Raw genomic sequence first — 7,309 nt, 5'->3', positions numbered from 1 at the left:
GAGAATTCCTTTTTCTGAGGCCGCTGCCCACGAAACCCTTGCATTGGAGATTGTTGGACGTTATCGAGGGTTTTACAACAATTTGGGCTAATTTTAAGATTTCAAAACTTGAAAGGATTGCTTAGTCACTGGATACATTATGTATTCGAGTCTGGCTTTATCTTCCAACCCGTCCCCCTACGCACACGATTCCGGGAACTACATCCATCCGTCCGCCAGCTCACCTGTGTATGTGCCCACCACCCGTGTCCCTGCCATGCTCCAGACCCTGCCCTACCTACAGACGTGTGAGTCCACGCATCAAGCCCACGGGCTCGGCAGTCACCACGGCTGGCCACAGACTGGCACGGAGAATTCCTCTTTCAACCCGGGCAGCCCGCATCCGCCGCACGGTTTCTCCTATTCGCACAGCCCGCCTGGTAAGCAGCAGCACCGGCAGGGACGCAGCGTACCAGAATCCGCTGGTGTTGGGTAACAGCGGCCGGGCGGATCAATATGGAAGTGCCTTGGTGCGCTCCGTCGGTGGATCGTACTCCAGCCCGTACGCTGCCTACATGAGCCCGGAGATGGCAACCTCGTGGACGCCAGGGCCCTTCGATGGAGGCATGATAGGTCTCCAGGGACGCCAGGGAACTCTACCAGGAAGGAGGTCCAGTTTAGGTAAAACTATTTACCACAAAATATTTTTTTTCTCTGTCTCTGATTGGGCATAGGTAATACATCAGCACAAAATAACAAAACTTTTACTCACGTTTTGTCTGCACCACTTTTAAAATAATTTTGCTGAAGATTTTGAGACTCGTTTTGACGTCATTTTGCACAAATCCCGTAGGCCCTATGTTATAGTTAGTTACTACACTTGGGTCGTTAACTGGCAACAGTTTAAAATCCATCTTTCAAGCCAGCAGGCAAAAAAAAATGGTTGGAATGGAGGGGGTTTTGTTTGATGCTGTGATCTCACAATTTATAGTGGCGGTCTTTCAGGTTATTTATTGCTGTCTTGGTGTTTATGTTAGACTCTCGTTGTTAAAAGGCACTAGAATACCAGCTAGTTTTGGCTAGGGCACACAGTCAAATTACAAAACCCTATCAAAACACAACTTGATCTCATTCCACTAATACACATCCTTTAATGGGATATGCAATCAATTTAATTTAGATGTTGATTTAATTCCCTGCTATTGTCTGTCCACTTGTGGATTGATGAAAGGGTCCCGTGCACACCTCATAATTGTGAGAACTATCCAAGCTACTGTCACCTTGATCAAACTTTTCTAAACAGACCATTACGGTGCTAAATACACATTTAGCAGCCATTCCCTTGAAGCTCAGTTCTTTGGGCGACACTTTTTCTTTGATAGTCCATAAAACGTCACATTTCTTTCTACAACCGCGATTTACTAACATAAGCTCGGGCGTTTGATATTGAGCAGTTGCGTATTTTGATGCTTTGATACAAACGTGCTGGATTTTAGATTCCAGCAGCCCATCAGGATTGAACAGCCTAGACATTTCCAGGCTTCTTTGAAACTATGCAATGTCAATACATAATAATATTACAAAGATTATTAATACGCACTTCGTTCAAATTGTCGGAGAGCGTCACGTGTCAGTATCTTGACTGATCGGTGACCCCTGGATCTTTAACACTGATAAGAGTCCCATTGACATTCGGCTCGCCCGAGGCCCTCGTGCCTCGTCAGCCGCCCCAATAGACAATGAAGTGACCCTGGATATTCTTCATTCCGTGTAGAGTTTCGTCACATTCCATACCGCTGATGCTCAGAAAACACCAGGCCTCACCCAAAGATCTGTTTGGATCGATCCAAAGTGTTGAGTTTTTACAGGACTTCAACGATGAAAAGCAACTTAATCAGGCCTTTTCTTAACACATCAGTGAATTTTAGTTATTACATGTTGTTCATTCTTTTTGCAAATATGACCATATTGGATACGGAAATTATAACTATTTGAAAATTCTTCTATTTTTATAAATATAATTCGGATTTTAGATATTATTGTGAGCCCAGGTTATGCGTCATGGTGTTAGAATTCTCCCTACATACAAATCATATACACACATATAAATGTTACAGTGAAACCTGTTACTTTTTGAAAGGTAGCCTATAGCTATATTTAAACATTTTTCGAATTTTTTAAACATTTCCGAATTTAGGTCGAGAGTGTGTAGTAACACGCAAATAATTTTTTGTGTGACAGGACTTGAAGAACTTAAATATTCATCGCTTCCCATTAGAAACGGCCCATATTTAAAAAATATAAAATTATTATTATTATTATTATTTTCATTTAAGTTTATCCATATGTGGCTTTATAGACAAATAAAACAGAAATAACAAAAATTAAAACTGTAACACCTTGACAACATCTCATTACACTGATGTTCCTTGATTTGAACTTTAATTATCTCTTCTCGCGTTGTTGGCTATTTTATGATTTTGACGATCATTGTCCTCTCACAATCATTTTTGAACCTATAAGAAAGCTTTGGAAATGAATTAAAAACGAACTGCATCTTCTTTCAGAGATGCTGGAAGAGCTGCCGGGTGAAGGGCGTGAGTGTGTGAACTGCGGCTCCATCTCGACGCCGCTGTGGAGGAGAGACGGGACCGGACATTACCTGTGCAACGCGTGCGGCCTCTACCACAAGATCAACGGCATCAATCGACCTCTAATAAAACCACAGAAACGCCTGGTAAATGCCCATTTAATTAACAGTTAATTATTGTCATTTCCTTGTGTTTTAGGTTTTACACGACCTTCTCCAAACCAACATTTTTTTTTTTTCAGATGAAGCAATTGATTTAGATGTTTACATAGATGTTTAATTTTCAAACAAATATTTTTTTTTATGTGAAGTAGGCCTATTCTTCATTGGCAAATACTTCAAATTAAATTATTTTTAACACCCAATACAAAACTCCAGATTACAGAGAAAAATATAAGATATCCTGATGTTCCCAGACAAGATCTAAACCTTTTTACAGATGAAAAATACTTAGCCAATATTTTTACAATATACAGTCTCACAAAATGAAATTATTTTTGCTAATTTGTGTTTCATGTTAAGAGTGTAGTGGGTTGATCTCAGGGTCAGTATACTGGGGAAGGCCATTGAAAGAGAGAAACTATGCAAAGCCTTCACTGCTGTACTGTTTCCCAGGAGGAGTTCCTCTCTCTCTCTCTCTCTCTCTCTCTCTCTCTCATATTCTCATTATTACTCTCTCTCACACACACAATTCTCTCTCTCGTCTCTACCTCTCTGTTTTCATTTTTGCACCCATGACCTTGTCCTTGGGTCGGTCTGTTTTTAGCCAAAGCAGCGCAAAACTCAAAACAGCTTCAAACTTTATGCTGAATTTCAGCCGAGAAGCTCATTCTTCCTCTAGAATAATATGAATGATGTGTACCTTTAAAATCCTTTCTTTGATTTTATAAAACGATGCTTTGAATTAATATATAGGCCTGGTCACAGAGCTCCCATACATTTTCTTTATTATTTATGACATTAGTTGCTTACATTTAAAATAAATGCTGTATATGCTGTATAAATGCTGTGTTTTAACAACAGATATATATGTATAATTTTTTGATTAACACATTCATGATTCAGGATATTTTTTCCTTATATATATATATACACATTTTATCTCCCCTTTTTCTTTCATTCATTCCCTTCTCAATTCCTCTCTTCAGCTCTCTTAAATTCTGTCAAAGTTCCCCAAATGAGTCACCTCCTAACGTTCTGTATGTTTGTCTCCGCAGCAAAACACATCACGACGAGCAGGTCTTTGTTGCACTAACTGTCACACCAGTACGACCACGCTGTGGAGGAGAAACGCAGAGGGAGAGCCCGTCTGCAACGCCTGTGGACTGTACATGAAGCTCCACGGGGTGAGTGTGTGACTCATTCGGCATTATTGGGCCACACAAGACTGATATTTCTAACTAGAGCTCGATTTGGGAGGTGCATGCTGTGTGTATAATATGTGCAGACCTGTAGTCTACATGATGACATAGGTGTGTTTATCTGAAGACAATAAGAGCGAAGAAAGGAAGGGGAGTCGCTTAAATCAACTTTGTTCTATAAACTAATTATTATCACTTCTGACAAACTGACTCTCACAAACAAACAAAAACATTTTTTTTCTTTGTTACACCCAGTTCAAACCGCCATTATAACTGAACTCATTTTTAACTCTTGATTGCATAATGAATAATCAGTCAGAATTAAATTATAATCTTTTCACTTTACTCTTGTTTTAGGTACCAAGGCCATTAGCAATGAAGAAAGAAAGCATTCAGACGAGGAAACGCAAACCGAAGATGCCCAAAAGCAAAGCATCCTCAGGTAAGAGTCGAGAAAAGCATTTTTAAAAGAGACGTTTTTGAAAAAGGTTCAATTTGAGATGAAAGCAGACTTGAGTGATTTGGATGGAAGTGTGGGAGTGGGTGACTCAGAGAATGTGCGGAGAGAAATATGGGGTGAGCGAGAGAGTAAAGGGAGGGAAAGGGGAGTGAAAAAGAGAGAGAGAGAGTGCGCTTTTCTCTGCATTCAGGCGACATGTGGTGTGTGTGCGCAGCACCGCAAACACCAAGGGATGTTTGACGCTATTAATTGTCATTTACAATAACCAGCATGTCCAGTTTGCTGTTCTTTTTTTTCTGACTGTCAGTCACATTTTGTTCTATTTGTCTTCAGGGTCAACAGTGTCTGGCACTACGTCTCCCAGTTCATTGCCCGTGTCAGAGAACGCCTCTACAATAAAGAGTGAGCCCAATATCGCAGCTTCACCATATGCGGGCCAAACTGTTGTCTCAGTCACACAGGTATGTACTCCTGTGATTGACTCAATTGTATTCGTTTTTTCTTTGAAAATGTCACCATCAATGAAAGGCAATTATTAAATATGGGTTAGATAAATGATTGATTCCAGAGTTCAGTCTGGCAGCTAACAATGTCTCTCTTTGTTCTTTGTCAGGCATCCACACAGTTGGACAGTGCCAGTTCAGCACATGTGGACATCAAATATGAAGACTACACGTACACCCCGACGTCGATCGCCCCACAGAACTCCTGGTGTGCGCTGTCCCAAGCGTGATCTGAGACCTACTACCTTCTCTAAACCTCTCTGGAGCATCCTGGGAGAAAAGACTTTTAACAAGATCTACCTAACAGAACCTTTACATAAATGTAGACAGACGGATCTGAGGATCGCGAGAGATTGATTGTAATCAGTGCTGCTTTGCCTCGTTGTTTCAGCGTGGCATATCTGTCTGTGATGTCACGGCAAATTCACACAATTCCGGCAAAATACGGCGGGCGACAAGCAGCGACAGTTCTCAAGTTCCTTAAGCAGCGATCGGGAGGACAAAAAAACATGCTTTTTATGGCTTCTGAGCATGTTTCATGGCTTAGCTGTTAATGATTACCTTTTAAGATACATTATTTATGTTGAGATAAGAATAGTGGAAGCACACAAGACTCTCCCATAATTCCCCTTATCCTTCAAGGAATGTGTCTTTATGGTCGCTATGACTTTAGATCGCATACTTTCCCTGGATGAGGCTTTTGAAAGTCTCTTTGTTGTCTTTGCTGATTCCAGACACTTTTAATGCTGTATTGTATTCCTCCGAATGATCCGAAGTGCAATGACCCTCTCTTTTCTGCAAATTTTGAAAAGGGACACTTTTATATTAATTGTTATATTTTGTGTTTTGTTTTGTCCGAATATGTTAACCTAAATTTATTTGCTGTATTTTGTTGATATGTATTGGAAATATAGCATTGTTTTATTTCATATAAAATTGCCAAACACCTGCTTTGTGTCTGCACTTGTTTGTAAATCTCCCTAAATTGTGTCTATGAAACTATGAAAATGTTTTTTTTTTTTTTTATACATTTCAAAAAATGTTTATGGGTCTTAATAGGTTATTTATTTGAAAAAAATAAATAAATAAAAAATGTGTTATTTAAAAAAGAAAAAAAAACTGATTAGTAAACATAAGATAAAAAAAACACATGTAAATCTTTCTGGAAAAACCTTATCTTTGAAGGTTGATGACGGTTCAACAGGCAAAAGTGTATTTTATAATATCATATTATATTTTGACATCAGTATCGTCCTGTTTTTATTATAATGATTTCCATAGATTTATATTCATTTTTTCAGTGTCCAAAAACATCTCTGTGAACTTTAAACTGATATACCAACACACGTTAGTGTCAATTTCTAACTATGTTATGTTTTGCTGAATTGAAATCATATGAAAATATACAATCTCATTCGTAGTTTTTGTAGTTTTTCTGTATTTGCTCACGCCCCCCCCCCCACTGACAGTTTAGGTTTGAGGCGGATCTTGCTTACTCTATTCTAAACATCTTATGTTTTTGCACAAATGAATTCATATGAAACCACCATCTTGTCAAACACTTAGTTTTTGTCATAAGGACAGGTTGGATATACACATTAATTTACTCGATTATTCCTCAAAATATATGTTTTAAAGCTTCATTCCCCAAAAAAAAGACCAATTTAACATGACTTGTTCTGTTTTTAAAGGTAGTTGTTAAAAGTGTTAATTTTTAAAATGTCCTGACTTTATAATGCCAAAGCGTAGGCCATATATGAATTGTATATGAACGCTTTGATGTTTATGACTTTATATCGTTCTTTTGTGTAACCTGTATCCTCATAGCTATTGCTGAGTGTTTGCGTGAATGACTCTCGGTGTCTGAGCGTACCTCTCTCCGCAGAGTGTTGGCGATCAAAGGTTGCTTTCCAGCTTGGCTTTATGGTGCTGAGGTTTTGGGTTGGGCTAGAACATGTTGGCTCTTGGCGGGCACGTCAGCATGTAGCCCACCCTCTTTACAGCCCCATGGCGACAGAGAGGCACCGCCATCCACCTTTATTGCTATTGGTCAAATAAGCTGGCGTTATCTCTTGGTGTCTTCGTTTTTGTTGCCCAGGTGATGATGTGCAGGGTCAAGAAACTGTTGCATCAAGTTCATAACCTTATCCTCAGGAGTAGTGCTTCATAAGCATTTTTAATTCTGGGTTTTTATGTGCTCATTCTATGATTATCATTACACAACTTAATAATATGAATAATTATCACTTCTGAAATCAGGCACTACTAAGTGGTAAGTATGGAAGCCTACTTTATACTGAACGTCACTTTGAAACATCGAAACTCATCCATTTCTCCTTTAACAATCTTTATCTGAGGCTAACCAGGCCATCAAGACCTTCAGGACCACAATGAAGTGATTTTCTGAGCAAGAACT

General features: G+C 39.2%; 1 pseudogene; it reads left to right on the top strand.

Annotated features, from left to right (window-relative positions):
* Positions 1-8: 8 nt before the first annotated feature.
* On the top strand, positions 9-5,844 carry LOC113079017 (transcription factor GATA-5-like; annotated as a pseudogene).
* The last annotated feature ends 1,465 nt before the right edge of the window (positions 5,845-7,309 follow it).

Source organism: Carassius auratus, unplaced genomic scaffold (assembly GCF_003368295.1).
Source record: "Carassius auratus strain Wakin unplaced genomic scaffold, ASM336829v1 scaf_tig00026969, whole genome shotgun sequence".
Classification (NCBI taxonomy): domain Eukaryota; kingdom Metazoa; phylum Chordata; class Actinopteri; order Cypriniformes; family Cyprinidae; genus Carassius; species Carassius auratus.
This window is presented reverse-complemented; position numbering and strand designations above follow the sequence as displayed.